We start from the raw sequence: 15,766 nt of genomic DNA on the forward strand, positions 1-15,766 counted from the left end.
TGTAGGGATGCAGAAGTTTGTTTATTTTAACAGCTAAATGTTTGTATCTGGAAAACCAATGAAACTTTGCTGTAATCACTTTGGAAATGCACTGGAACCATTCCATCTGCCCAAATCTTTCCATTGTGCTTCTCGGTCAGTGACAATAGACAGTGATTGAGGCAGAATTAGTCAGCCTCCAACTTCTCCCCCTGTGCCTCCTTGGGGCAAGCATGAAACTAAGGAAACAAATTTTGGCTTGGCTGCTTTGAAGCTTTGTGGAGTGGTCAAGACCAAATCACTGATTTAAAAAAAAAAAAAAAATCTGGTCAAGGTGGACTGGATAATAGACCTAGAGCAAATATCCTGGGTGGCAAGAGGTGGTCCATATGACACAAGGTACAAAAAATATTCCTTAGATAAAACTCTTTTGCCCTTTTCACTCTTCTCATATTACAGAACTAATAAAAATCCATGAAGTTTCTTTGTGCTGCTACCCGATACAAAACACAAAGGGTCCAGCCTGGATTTTAGTGTAGTTTGTTTCCACTATAAATACCAAGAATTACCAATGAAATAGCAAGGGGAAGAAGTAGTTCATTCAGAATAGATTATGGATAATAATATATTTTTTTAAATCCTTCTAAGGGATTAAACATTTATTGTGCCCTGGACTGACACCTGCAACCATATTCCTGGGGATAAAACATGGCAGGGATCATCAATCTCCATGACTCTGGCAGGAGTTGATAATAATAATAATTAATAACCACTTGTGTTCTCAAGTTCCCCTCAACTGAGATCTCAGAATATTTTACTAACACAAATTCATTAAGCTTCAAACCACACCTGGGCATTCAGGAAGTGCTTGAAGGTTAGTTCTGTTATTATTTTATATTCATATTTCATCTTTCCTCCAAGGAGCTCAAAAAGATTATAAATATATTACCAAAGTAGGTTAACTCATCACAGTTATGGGTCAGGAAGACATCTCTTCTTTCTTGTTAGCATGGGAGTTTCTGTACTATGAAAGGCAGGTAAGACTGAAGTCAACAGAGAAGACTCTGGGATGTATCTCTGCTGCTGCTGCTGCTGCTGCTAAGTCGCTTCAGTCATGTCCGACTCTGTGCGACCCCATAGATCGCAGCCCACCAGGCTCCCCCGTCCCTGGGATTCTCCAGGCAAGAACATCTCTGCTGCTACTGCTAAGTCACTCAGTCGTGTCCGACTCTGTGTGACCCCATAGACGGCAGCCCACCAGGCTCCCCCGTCCCTGGGATTCTCCAGGCAAGTACACTGGAGTGGGTTGCCATTTCCTTCTCCAATGCATGAAAGTGAAAAGTGAAAGTGAAGTCGCTCAGTCGTATCCGACTCCTAGCGACCCCAAGGACTGCAGCCTACCAGGCTCCTCTGTCCATGGGATTTTCCAGGCAAGAGTACTGGAGTGGGGTGCCATTATCTCTAACAACATCCAAACATTACTTTTTCTATTCAATGTTTAATCTCTCTAGAAGTAAACGTGACTTTACATCTTTCATTCCACTTCTCAACTACATTAAATGTCATTCCAGTGTCATGCAGCAAAGTTTTGAAGCAGAAAATACCTATCTGAGATAATGGGAATTTCAGTAGAGTGGGCATGGAACCAGATGGCCACTGAATTTCCATCTACAAGTGGTCCCCAATTTAATGATAATTCAGCTTATGATATTTTTACTTTATGATGGTATGAAAGCAATATACATTCAGTAGGAAAGGCATTTCAAATTTCAAAATGTGATCTTTTCTTGCCGTATGATGCTCTCCCAAGAGGCTGGTCAGTGGTCAGTCAACTACAGCCCCCAGTCAACCAGGTGATCATGAGGGTAAACAGCTGATACACTTACAAGCATGCTGCCCCCATACAACCAGTACAGTTGTACAGTATCCAATTAATTACATGAGATAGCCAATACTTTATTGTAAAATAGTCTTCGTGTTAAATGATTTTGCCCAAATGTATGCTAATATAAGTGTTCTGAGCACTTTGGAGGTTAGGCTATGCTAAGCTATGATGTTCAGTAACTCAGGGGTGTTAAGTCCTTTTTTTTTTTTTGCTGCATGAATATCATTCATTTATTAACATTAGCATTGTGAACACATAATGGAAAAATGCTCCCCAAAAGAGGAAGGTTGAATGTTGACTGTCAATAGGACAAAGCTGTCTTCAAAAGACAGAGATATGGAAATGAGGTTCACAGTTGGGTTGTGGAGCCCATGAGGACAGAACTCATCTATGTATGTGTATCCATAGTGGCCAGATGTTGGAGGAGGAGGCTCAGGAATGTCTCCAGCTGCTGCTTTGATCTGTACGTGATGAGTCCTCCCTTGTTGGCCCACTGATCCACTCCAGCAGCGTCTTCATCTCCCACGTGATACACCAGCTGTGGCAAGTCAAGCCCCACGTCAGTGTTCCTTTCCAGGCATTCTTTTAAGTCCACCATCCCCCCACCCATGGCCCCGAAGATGGCATGGGCAGCACAAGAGTACCACCTGGACATGGTATCTTCTGAGAAGATGTAAATAGAAGCAAGGCCAAGGAACACACAGAGATTCTTGTAACCAGCCCCAGCTGCCCAGAAGACGCACTTTCCACACACACATGACAGTGCTCACCCTTGACGGTCTCCTTTTCACTGGTACAAATGAGAGCTGAGAACAGGGGGGAGCATTCAGAGCTGGGGTTTTGGGTCAATTGGCCCTGCCTTTCACTGCTGCTGCTTGTAGAGATGGGAAGCAGAGGGAATGGGTGTTGGTCCCCATGTAAGAAAGGCCCCAGTACACTGTCCTTTCCACCTGAGGGTGTCTAGGTCTTGTGATACAAAAGGTTGGTTGATGACTCCCATCAGAGGCACCCCTGTCTGTATGTCATAGACACCAATTAACATAGAGACACACTGAGGTCCCTGGGGAAGATTCCTTGGTTGGGTTTAATGCCAGCAGAACCTTTTATATACTGGTAAGTTGAATCTATAGGATCCACTCAGATTCCCAAGATGTCTTGAGGAATGTTGATCTCTATTGAATCCAAAGCTGGGTCACTAAAGACAATGCTCTGGTACACAATCTCGGCTAAGGCCTCAGATTGTTACCATTAAGGACTTTGCTGAGAAGATCTACTGGTTCTTCCTCTGATGGACACAGTCTCCTGATAATCTTTTTCCCCAAATCATTAGCAAATTAATCAGATTCTTTTCCAAAAAAATTTTTCCCCAAGCCTGGAAACTTGTTCTCCATATTCTGTTTGATAACTTCCTATACCAGTACATCAGCCAGGGTTTAGAAATCAAGTGCAAATCTTGTTCTTTTCTGCCTCTTTCTTTTCTTCAATCAGCAGCTGAAAGAGGGCTTCCTGCTGCCTGCACACCCAGGCAGTTTTGGCAGCTCTCTCAGAAACTCGGAGCAGCTCCCAGAGGATATCTGACATTTCTGAACCGAACCAGCACCCACCCTCTGGACTGTCAGAGTTCTGGAGGGTTGTTTTTTCCTGAAGCCTCTCTCCTCAGCTTGCAGATGGCCTTTCCTCTGTGGACCGCAAGTCCATTTTTGACTAAACAATACTTTCAACTAAGATGGGTTTATCAGAATGTAACCCCATCATAAGATCTGTAGTTTTGATGTGGTTTGACAGGATCTAGAGAAAATAATATGAAAACAGATAATCCACTGGACATTCATTGCATATGATAACCCAAGTTCTCCATCCCCTGGGATGCAGAGATATGAGTTAAGAGGAGAACCAAGAAAGTCCTGCCCATGGAGGCCTATACATACAGTGTAGGGCAATACTAAGACCATAGGATCTGGAAACGATGGATGTAAGTTTTATTCCCAGTGCTGTAATTTACAGATGGTGTGATCTTGGACTAGGCACATGACCTTACAAGACTTTGGCTTTCTTACACATAAATGTGGTTTAAAATATCTGTCTCACTTGCTATAAACATTCAGTTAATGGCTAAAAATGTGTCAACCACATAGTAAGCACTTGATAATGATGATTATGGTTATTGCCACAAAACCATCAAAAAGTTTTCTAAATGTGTCAAAGGACCAAGATAGGAGAATGGCTTTTTCATTCTTCCTTTGTCTTTCAGCTGTTATGTCCGTTTCACTTCAATTAAAAAAAAATCATACTCATCTTTCTTCCTCTTCGTATTCCATAATATCCCTCCCTTCGGACTGATAAATCCTATCCACTGAAACGGTCTTCAGGACTATTAAAGGCAGGGGAAAAAACAAACAAGAATACCCAGACAGTAATTTTGCCAATAGAATAAGTTTCAAAATTGGTTTCAATGTTGGTCAAAGTCCTTCACATTCTTTCTAGGCTCCAACTAGGCTGGACTACTTACCATTCCTTAAATATTCCTCAGTTCAGTTCAGCTCAGTTCAGTCACTCAGTCGTGTCTGACTCTTTGCGACCCCATGAATCACAGCACGCCAGTCCTCCCTGTCCATCACCAACTCCCAGAGTTCACTCAGACTCACGGCCATTGAGTCAGTGATGCCATCCAGCCATCTCATCCTCTGTTGTCCCCTTCTCCTCCTGCCCCCAATCCCTCCCAGCATCAGGGCCTTTTCCAATAAGTCAACTCTTCACATGAGGTGGCCAAAGTACTGGAGTTTCAGCTTTAGCATCATTCCTTCCAAAGGAATCCCAGGGCTGATCTCCTTCAGAATGGACTGGTTAGATCTCCTTGCAGTCCAAGGGACTCTCAAGAGTCTTCTCCAACAGTTCAATAGCATCAATTCTTCGGCACTCAGCTTTCTTCACAGTCCAACTCTCACATCCATACATGACCACTGGAAAAACCATAGCCTTGACTAGATGGGCCTTTGTTGGCAAAGTAATGTCTCTGCTTTTGAATATGCTATCTAGGTTGGTCATAACTTTTCTTCCAAGGAGTAAGCGTCTTTTAATTTCATGGCTGCAATCACCATCTGCAGTGATTTTGGAGCCCAAAAAAATAGTCTGACACTGTGTCCACTGTTTCCCCATCTATTTGCCATGAAGTGATGGGACCAGATGCCATGATCTTAGTTTTCTGAATGTTGAGCTTGAAGCCAACTTTTTCACTCTCCTCTTTCACTTTCATCAAGAGGCTTTTGAGTTCCTCTTCACTTTCTGCCATAAGGGTGGTGTCATCTGCATATCTGAGGTTATTGATATTTCTCTTGGCAATCTTGATTCCAGCTTGTGCTTCTTCCAGCCCAGTGTTTCTCATGGTGTACTTTGCATATAAGTTAAATAAGCAGGGTGACAATATACAGCCTTGAGTACTCTAGCCTTTTACAACTTTTGTTCATGCTGTTCTTATGGCCTTAAAATCTCCATCTTTTAAAATCCTGCCTTGCTTTGGTGGCTCATCTCCATGTCATATCTTCCAAGAAAATTTGACTCCATCACCCCTTTTGCTTGAGTCCATATGAGTGTATGAACTGCCTTCTTGCTTGTCATATATTCATAGGCCACATATGTCTTCACAGGTATGCACAGGTTTTATCCCGCTATAAACTATGTGTTCTTTCAATGAATCACATCTCATTTATCTTTGCACAGTACCAGACATAACAAAAGTCTCATGCGTATCATAGGTGCTTAATGAATGTTTAACAGAATTTAAGTAATCGTTTCTGCCACAAGTTCTGTTAATGAGAGTTTTCTTTTTTAATGTACATTAGCCTGATAATGAGGACCACCAACCTGAAGTCTGACATAAACGCTCAAAGAGGAAAGCAACTTTGAATGTTGGCAACACACAACCTTCCTTATGATTTTCAAAACAGACGCTCAGGACGTGGGCACCGTCACAAACTTCATGTAAAAGTGCAAGTTGGGACGTGTCTCTAAGCACAATTTGGTGCAACTTAGTACAAGAGAGAAAAACGTTAAGAGGCTTGACCTAGCAGCTCCATTATGGGAGTTATTCCTTAGGTAATAATCAATGATGTGAGCAAAGATTGACAACATTAGCATTCATGGAAATAACTGAAATCCCGACAATAGCAAATAAATTATTTTCCATCTTTATAACAAAGTATTTACTATGGAGTCATTAAAAACGATGTCTCAGAAGAACAGTTTTGGCATGAGGAAAAGAAGCAGTAACACAAATTATATACATGTTCTTTTATTTTTTTTAAAAAAAAAGCAAGGAAACAAATATATACATCACAGTATTACAAAATTCAATATTATATATATTTGTTTCCAGTGGTAAAGAACCCACCTGCCAATGGAGGAGACTTAAGAGATGGGTTCGATCTGGGTAAGGAAGATCCCCTGAAGGAGGGCATGGCAACCCACTTCAGTATTCTTCCTGGAGAATAGCATGGACAGGGGAGCCTGGTGGGCTACTGTCCATAAGGTCACAAAGAGTCAGACACTACTGAAGTGACTTAGCATGCACACATTCATATAATGGGTGTAAGTAAATCTATTAAAATATTAACTATGATTAATCGCTTGGCGTTGAAATAATGGGTTACTTTTATTATTTTTGCCCATCTATATTTTCTAAATGTTCTCCAATTAGCATTTTCTCCCATTAGAATATTTATAATTAGATAAAGAAAATTTAACAAACACATACTGTAATAACTGGTCTCTTTTCATTAAGTGCAATTTTTTTAATGTTTGGAAATACATCTAGTCATCAAAATGTCTACCACAGTGGTTGGAGCACAAAAGAAAGTCAGAATGTATTAACTGAAAAGATTACTAAGTATATGATGATGAATAAATGAATCTATCAATGAACCAACCAATCAGATATTGGAGAATATCTTTATCCAGTGCCATACAACCTAATAAGCAGTAAGATAACTTACACCTTGACTAGGTCTTTTAATCTGCCTCTCTGATATAAATCCTAAGCTTCTCAGGGGGAGCTGGTAGTAAAGAACCTGCCTACCAGTGCAAAAGACTTAAGAGATTCAGGTTCGATCCCTGGGTTGGGAAGAATCCCCTGGAGTAAGAAGTGGCAACCCACTCCAGTATTCTTGCCTGGGAAATTCTGTGGGCAGAGGAGCCTGGAGGGTTACAGTCCATGAGGCTGCAGAGTCAGACACAACTGAGCAACTGAACACAACACTGACATAAATCCTAGTCAACTGTATTCATCTCCTGGGGCTGTCATTAAAAATTACGAACTCAGTCACTTAAAACAACCGAAGTTTATTCTCTTGCCATTCTGGAGGCCATGATGCCAAAACTGAGGTAGGCAGAGCTGTGTTCCTTCCAGAGATTCTGGGGTAAAAGTCCTCCTTGCCTCTTCCAGCTTCTGGTACCTCCTGGCTGTCCTTGAGATCATAATCCAATATGATCTCTTTTCCAGATTCTTACTTATATCTACAAAGACCCCTTTCTAAACATTCACAAGTTCTTAAGGTTAAGACATACACACATCTCTTTAGGGGTGATCACCATTCAACATGATATATGCAGGCTAAGTTGCTTCAGTCATGTCTGACTCTTTGTGACCCTATGGACTGTAGCCCACCAGGCTCCTCTGTCCATGATACGATCCTCCAGGCAAGAACACTGGAGTGGATTACCACGCCCTCAGGGGATCTTCCTGACCCAGGGATTGAACCTGTGTCTCTTACATCTATTGCATTGGCAGGTGGTTTCTTTACCACTAGCACCACCTAGGAAGCTCTCAACACATTATATTACTCTTCAAATGCTCCTCAATTCCCTCCATATTCTACTTATTAAAATAGAAGCAACTGGATGCCCTGAAGATGCAAAGTTTATGCAGAGAAGCCACCATCACTTCACTGTAACCCTCTGACCTCATCAAAGCTTGGAAACGGGATTTTAAAATATCAATCACAATCCACTTGACCTTCCCTGCTTCATTTAGGCAAATTACATTCACAGAGGGGGAACAAAAAATTCTGTTCCCATTCAGTGTCAAGATTGATCATTCATCTCTCTTAATTCTGCCATGTCCCTCTCACATCCATTGAACATAACACTCTTTTAATAACCCTAATCACTGAAATATTAGCTAAGGAATTTGCAAACCCTGCTCATGATTCCTTGGTGATGACAGGAACAGCCATAAACATGAACCTGCCATTTAGAAGAAATAAGAACAGGAGTCTTACTGGTGAGAGTTTCAGCCCAATTCAGACCCAATCACAGTGGAAGCTGTGCCATTAAAGGGCTTGCAAAGACTGATAATGAGATGGTTTAAAACTTTTCACCAGCACATGAAATGATTGTCTCCTTAGCAGAGGAAACAAAACAGGCAAACCTCCAGTGATGTCCATACAAGGTTTCAAGTCCCTCTGTGGGCAAGTGGCCTGCCCTTGAAATTAACCTGAACCGAAGCAGAGAAGCCACATGACTGGAGTGCAGATTCTAGCAATGGAATTTGAGAAACTGCACCCTCTGCTTAGTGTGTTCCTTATCATCTAGAGGAAATCAGCAGTTTGAGCTTTAGCTTGTCAAAATCTTTGCAATGAACAGAGTTTCTAGACTTCCATTCAAAAAGCCAGATATAGCAAGGTTCATGTAAAGGTCCAATTGAGGACTAGTTAGAAAAAGGTGACCAAGGCCTTGAATGCCTTGTCTAGTGCTTTCTTCCCACACAGCCAGTGAAGAAATTCACAAGCAGTTTTTAATCCAAGTATTTGTAGGTAGCAATTTCCCTGCCTGTCCCCATATGCTCATGATACACTTGTGTGTCTGGCTGTAGAGATACAATGATTTAAGTCACATCCTTACCCTCACAAGTTTACAGTCTAGGCGGGAAGAGAAATGCTAGCAAAAAAAAAATAAATAAAACAAGGAATATTCATAAAGGGGGCATAAACAAGTGAAAATGATACAACAAGGAGACAAGTCAAGAAGTTTCCCTGTGCAGTCAAAGAAGATCTTAAAAAAGAGGGAAAATTTGATCTGAAACTTGAAGCCTTGGCAGAATCAATGATGATAATAAGAATGTCAACATCTATTGATCACCTATCATGCATCAGGCACACTGCACTCCACACAATGCATGACGATCTGAACTCAGCCTCATATCTATCCAACAGAAGGGGCTCAGGATGACCATACACTTAGAAAATGGTAGGAGTTGAACCCACATCCGTCTGACCCCTTGTTATATTCTGTATTCTCAACTCTTATGTGGCACTGCCTTTTGAAATAGAAGCTGGCAATGAGGTTTACCCATATCTATTTTTCAACTAGTAGAGCAGCTCAGGTTTTGCAGGCAATTGGGTAAAGAAAAGGAATCCCACTCCTGGGCATAACATTATCTGAAGGGATACATGCACCCCAATGTTCATTGCAGCCCTGTTTACAATAGCCAAGACTTGGAAGCAACCTAAGTGTCCTCCGACAGAGAAATGCATAAAGAACACGCTGTACATATATACAGTGGAATATCACTCATTCATGAAAACAAATGAAGCAATGCCTTTTGCAGCAACATGGATGGGCCTAAAGATTTTCATACTGAGTGAAGTAAGTCACACAGAGAAAGAGAAATACTGTATGACATTGCTTACAAGCAGAATCTAAAAGGAAATGATACAAATGAATTTACAGAAATAGACTCACAGACTTAGAGAACAAACTTATGGTTGCTGAGGGGAAGGATGGGGGGGAGAGATAGTTAGGGAGTTCAGGATGGACATGTGTGAAGTAAAGTGTTAGTTGCTTCAGTCATGTCTGACTCTTTGTGACTCCATGGACTGTAGTGACTCCAGGCTCCTCCGTCCACGCAATTCTCCAGGCAAGAATACCGAGGAGGAGTAGCCATTCCCTTCTCTAAGGATCTTCCCAACCCAGGGATCAAACCTACATCTCCTGCACTGCAGGCAAATTCTTTACCATCTGAGACAGCTGGGCAGCCCATGGACATGCACATACTGCTATCAATATATTTTAAATGGATAACCAACAAGGACCTACTGTCTTGCACAGGGAACTCTGCTCAGTGTTATGTGAAAGCCTGGATGGGAGGGGAGTTTGGGGGAGAATGGATACATGCATGTGTATGGCGGAGTCACTCTGCTGGGCACCTGAAATGATCACAGCAAGGTTAATCAGCTATACTAATATAGAATGAAAAGTTTTTCCCAAAAAACAAGGAATCCCAGACAGGAAAGACTTTGTATGGACTGAATAAAGCAGGGAGGGACTGGATGTGAGATTTCAAGCAATGGATGCTGCAATCGTTTGATCACTATGCGACAACTTTGCCACCAGGACCATATGAGAAATAAGCAATCACCGTGAGTGAGCTACCCAGAAGTGTCACCAGGGGAATTTCAGTAATAAAGAGAGATGAAAACTCCTGCAAAGGGAAAGGGAAAGAAAAAAATGGGGCACTAAAGATTAAAAGAAGGCTTTGAAAAGCACTGTTGATAAATATAAGCACACTGGCAGTGGGGGGGGGGGTGTGTTTAGTATATGTCATATATAGTTTATGCTTCTATATACGTAGAGACAAACATGTATGCATGAATGGTTATGTGATATAAATATTAAGTTAAAAAATCATATGGCACATACATATATATTTGAAATAATGTTTCGACATTTATATATTGGTGTGATACTCCTGTGAAATCCTAAATAAAAAAATCTGTGAGAATTAATGAGATCTTAAAACAAATGTGCATGGTACGTCTGCTCCAGGGAGACAAGTACTATATAAACACCAAATACTGTAACAAGTCCTTCTCAGATGGGGCTTGGGGGAGGAATGTGGCTAGGCACAAACAGAGTTCCTTGCAAATTCCTCTCTTCTAGAAAAGAGAGTTTGGGGGGTTTACCTGGTGGTCCAGTGGCCAAGACTGCATTCTCAATGCAGGGTGCCCACAGTTCAACTCCTGGTCAGGGAACTAGATCCCCCATGCTGCAACTAAGGATCCTGCATGCCACAACTAATTCCTGCTGCAGCCAAATAACCACTACAATATTGTAAAGTAATTATCCTCCAATTAAAATAAATGAATTTTTTAAAAAAATAAGAATAAAAGAGAGCTTGAGCAAGATGCTACTGTGGTTGTTTCCTTTAGAAGCTCCTACCGTGAAAGTGAAGTTCATTAAAAACCCAGCTCCACTACCCTGTGGGCCAGTGGAGGGGTCACAAGTCTTCCTAGGGCAGTGGGTTTCTACTCGGGACACATTAAAGGTTCCCGGAGCCTTTAAAAAGAGGAGGGGTGTGATCTGTAAAATTCTCCAGGGAACTCCATGTAAGATTGAGGTCCTCTGGCCTAGAATGCATATACCTAGAATAATTATCCAAAAACCAGCAAATGAGAAAATAAGATCATAACATCCTTTAACCTTTGAGGCAGAAAATGGTTTGTTTGGACACTAAACAACCAAATTTCTGACACGGGTCATAATGACAGAGATAAAGCTCAGGGTTAGTAGGAGAAATAGCAAAGGGCTATGATGTAAGAGACAGGATGGTGGGCTCCAGGAGATGCTAGGAGCCCAGTGAAGGGGTGCTCAGTCACTCAGTCATTTCAGACTGTTTGTGACCCCATGGACTATAAACAGAGACATTACTTTGCCAACAAAGGTCCGTCTAGTCAAGGCTATGGTTTTTCCGGTAGTCATGGATGGATGTGAGAGCTGGACTATAAAGAAAGCTGAGCACCAAAGAATGGATGCTTTTGAACTGTGGTGTTGAAGACTCTTGAGAGTCCCTTGGACTGCAAGGAGATCCAACCAGTCCATTCTAAAGGAGATCAATCCTGAGTGTTCATTAGAAGGACTGATGTTGAAGCTGAAACTCCAATACTTGGGCCATCTGATGCAAAGAGCTGACTCATTTGAAAAGACCCTGATGCTGGGAAAGATTGAAGACAGAAGGAGAAGGAGATGACAGATGATGAGATGGTTGGATGGCATCACTGAATCAATGGAGGTGAGTTTGAGTAGACTCTGGGAGTTGGCAATGGACAGGGAGGCCTGGCATGCTGTGGTCCATAGGGTCATGAAGAGTCGGACACGACTGAGCGACCGAACTGAATTGTACTATAAGCCCACTCTCCATGGTTCCTCTGTCCATGGGATTTTCCAGGCAAGAATGCTGGAGTGGATTGCCATTTCCTCTTCCAGGGGATCTTCCTGACCCAGGGATCGAACTTGTCTCTCCTGCATCTCCTGAATTAGCAGGCAGATTCTTTACCACTGAGCCGCCTGGGAAACCTTCCTTTAGGTCAATGGCTTTCAATGCTGCTACCAGAAAAGCTGCATTCCATTTTGCATTTCCTTGCTTCTGTCATTGTTCACTGTTGTTGAATACCTACAATATTGGGTCCAGTGAAGGCAGAGCTGAGCTAAAGAGTCAATGATGCAGAACTAATAGTAAGGAACCAGGAAATCTGGGGGAAGTAGCAAGGAAAAACTAAAGGGTAGTCCAATTAATTCTGACAGCCTACAAATTCCCTCTCTCCGCAGAATATCTCAAACTTCTCTAATAGTAAGAATCTGCTGCTGCTACTGCTACTAAGTCACTTCAGTCGTGTCCTACTCTGTGTGACCCCATAGACGTCAGCCCACCAGGCTCTCCTGCCCCTGGGATTCTCCAGGCAAGAACACTGGAGTGGGTTGCCATTTCCTTCTCCAATGCATGAAAGTGAAAAAGTGAAAGTGAAGTCGCTCAGTCGTGTCTGACTCTTAGCGACCCCATGGACTGCAGCCTACCAGGCTCCTCCATCCATGGAATTTTCCAGACAAGAGTACTGGAGTGGGGTGCCATTGCCTTCTCCCAAGAATCTGCTAGGATTTATTAAAAAAATTTTTTTCATTTATTTGGCTGCATCAGGTCGTAGTTGTGGCACATGGCACTTTACAAGATCTTTCATTGCAGCTCATGGGCTCTCTAGTTGTGGCACAAGGGCTCAGTAGTTATGGTGGTTGGGCTTAGTTGCTCAGCAGCATGTGGGATCTTACTTTTCTGACCAGAGATCAAACCTGTATCCCCTGCATTGCAAGGGGACTTAATCACTGGACCACCAGGGAAGACCCAGGATATTTGTTAAACATGGTAATTCCAAAATGACATCTCAGACTCTCTGGATCCTAGCCTCCAAGGAAGATAGCTGGGAAGCTCTATGTTCAATGAGCACTCATTTATAGTTCTTAATGCACAACTTGTCAACTTGTCTAAGCAGCTGCATCTGACACCCAAGACAAGGACACCAAGTTGAACCAAGTGCCCAGTAAGCATCCTCTATTTCTGAGTTGATCTGGCCTGATTTCTGAGTTGATCTGACACACAAAAAATAGTCCACCTACTGAGTTCTTTCCTCTACCTTATTCAGAAGCAAGTATCAATCTGTGTTCAAACTTTGATTCTAAATTCTTTCCTCATTTTGAAATCCTCTAGGATTTTAAACATGTAGCAAGTCACCAGGTAATATAGCTGGGTAAGCTGATTCCAACATAAGGATTGCTTTCCTAAGGAAGCAAACAAAATTATATACTAGAATCAAGGCTTAAACTGGCGCAAAATTTCATAGGATCTCAATTTTAAATCCCCACATCTTTATTCTCACCCCAATTAGGTATAAGAATGAGAACTGAGAAATGTACTTCAAGGTTTGATATAAACATAGTGAATGAAGATTTCATTGCCACTTACTTTCAGGCAAACTAACACCAAAGAGAGTAGATCTTAGAGTCAAATGAACACAGGTACTGACTATGGCTTCTGTTTCCTTCATGTTTTTGAGCACATACGCCCTAGTCAAGATGAAATGAGACCAGAGGAAAATCAGAAGAAACGCAATTTCTAGTCATCTTGCTGAACTGGCAGCAAGTTCCAAAAATGTGAACCTTCTGGGAAAAGAGTAGCAATAGATCTTATCTTCTTCAGAACACCTCCCCAAAGCAGGCACTATCAGAGGGTCCTATTATACTCACTCAACAGGTATGTAGGTAGGCTAAGAAGGTAAAGCTTGAGCTTTCCAGGTGGCTCAGTAGTAAAGGATTTGATTGCCGATGCAGGTTCGATCCCTGCTTGGAGAAGATCCCCTGGAGGAGGAAATGGCAACTCACTCCAGTTTTCTTGCCTAGATAATCCCATGGAGCCTGGTGGGCTAGCAAAGAGTCGGACCCGACTGAGGGATTGAACACACATGCATGTAAGAAGGTAAAGCTACATGCCAAAATAAACAAATAAGACTCAGAAGGCTTTATTAAACTTTTAAGGCAAGGAGGAAAAAAGTTATAAGCTCATGGTTAACTAATTCTGTAACATATAATTAATTCATACAGATTTTGGCTGAACAGTGCTCAATGGTACCCCAAGATGTCTAATTTCTCATCTATTTTCTCATCAACTTCACTTTCCTTGTAATACCTACCCTCCATATGATATCTGCTATCAACCTAAAAACTCTCCTACAGTCTGCAACCCAGGATAATCAATCTATAACAGGAATGTAGTTCTAGCATGCCCTTAGGTGTACTCTTCAACCTCTTTCTGCTTCAATGTTTTCATTTCTTAAAAGAGACAATGAGACTGTGGCTCATGTAAAATTACTGGGGGAAATAGAACACCGATGCAAATGAATAGTGCAACGCCTGGCAAATAAGTGCAACTTATTACCATACAGAATAATATGGGATATTATATCCCTAGAGAAGAGAATGGCAACCCATCCCAGTATTCTTGCCTAGAGATTCCCACAGACAGAGGAGCCTGGTGGGCTACATTCCAAGGGGTCACAAAGAGTCAGACACAACTGAGTGACATATATATAAAGGTAATTATAATTATTTTTATTTTGTCATCTTCTTCTTGAAGTTTTACTTTCTTTTAAAAAAGAAATCCATCCTTTAAATGTTAGAGAAAACTGACTTGATCTTCATGTTTCTTCAAGTTGGTATCTAGTTGTACTAGTTTACCTGACCTGGTTTCAGCCAGGCTGCTGAGCCTTCTTGTTGGGTTGATTTAACTCTTTTTTTTGTTTTTGTGGGGCAGCAGGTGGTGGTGGGGTGGTTCTCTCTCTCTCTTTTTTTTGGCTTCACCCCGTGGCATGTGGGATCTTAGTTCCCTGCTGCTGCTGCTGCTGCTAAGTCACTTCAGTCGTGTCCGACTCTGTGAGACCCCATAGATGGCAGCCCACCAGGCTCCCCCGTCCCTGGGATTCTCCCTGACAAGGAATCAAACCTGCACCCCCTGCAATAGAAGCACAGACTCTTAACCACTGGACCACCAGGGAAGTCCTGAACTCACTTTTTAAAGTGGTAAAGAAGGAGGCAGTCGACCTGCTTTCCAACAAGAAAAGCGGTACTATTTTTTTCTACTATTCACCAATCATTCTTTCCATGTTTATTCCATTCGTGTTCCCTTCACACCAGACCTCTCATGGGACTGAAGGCATCGCAAATGGACAGAGACCAAGGATCTTACATGGAAGAATCTGAGATTCCTATTCATCTCAGGCTCGGAAAATCTCAGAGGAATTAGGAGACCAGATGAGTGTGGTGTGTGTTTCTAACATCCATTTTCTACTCTACTGGCAGAAAACAAATTTTTATTTTGAATTCAATGAAAGATGATGATTTATATAATCCTTTGACACCCTTTAAGCCAATAATCCTGCATAATTCTGGACAATATGACTACCAGGCAGATGTATCCTGCAAGAGGTCCCCAAAAGACTTCTAATCTTGTTTAGTTTCAAAACTGGTCTTGGTCCATATACACAATGGAGTATTACTCAGCCATTGAAAAGAATACATTTGAATCAGTTC

General features: G+C 41.9%; 1 protein-coding gene and 1 pseudogene across 2 annotated transcripts in view; both read right to left on the reverse strand.

The window, feature by feature from the left end:
- Nucleotides 1–15,766, reverse strand: part of AGBL1 (AGBL carboxypeptidase 1) — a 935,290-nt gene that overhangs the window by 500,773 nt on the left and 418,751 nt on the right. The window lies entirely within an intron of this gene.
- LOC102413875 lies at nucleotides 1,406–4,493 on the reverse strand (annotated as a pseudogene).

Source organism: Bubalus bubalis, chromosome 20, assembly GCF_019923935.1.
Source record: "Bubalus bubalis isolate 160015118507 breed Murrah chromosome 20, NDDB_SH_1, whole genome shotgun sequence".
Classification (NCBI taxonomy): domain Eukaryota; kingdom Metazoa; phylum Chordata; class Mammalia; order Artiodactyla; family Bovidae; genus Bubalus; species Bubalus bubalis.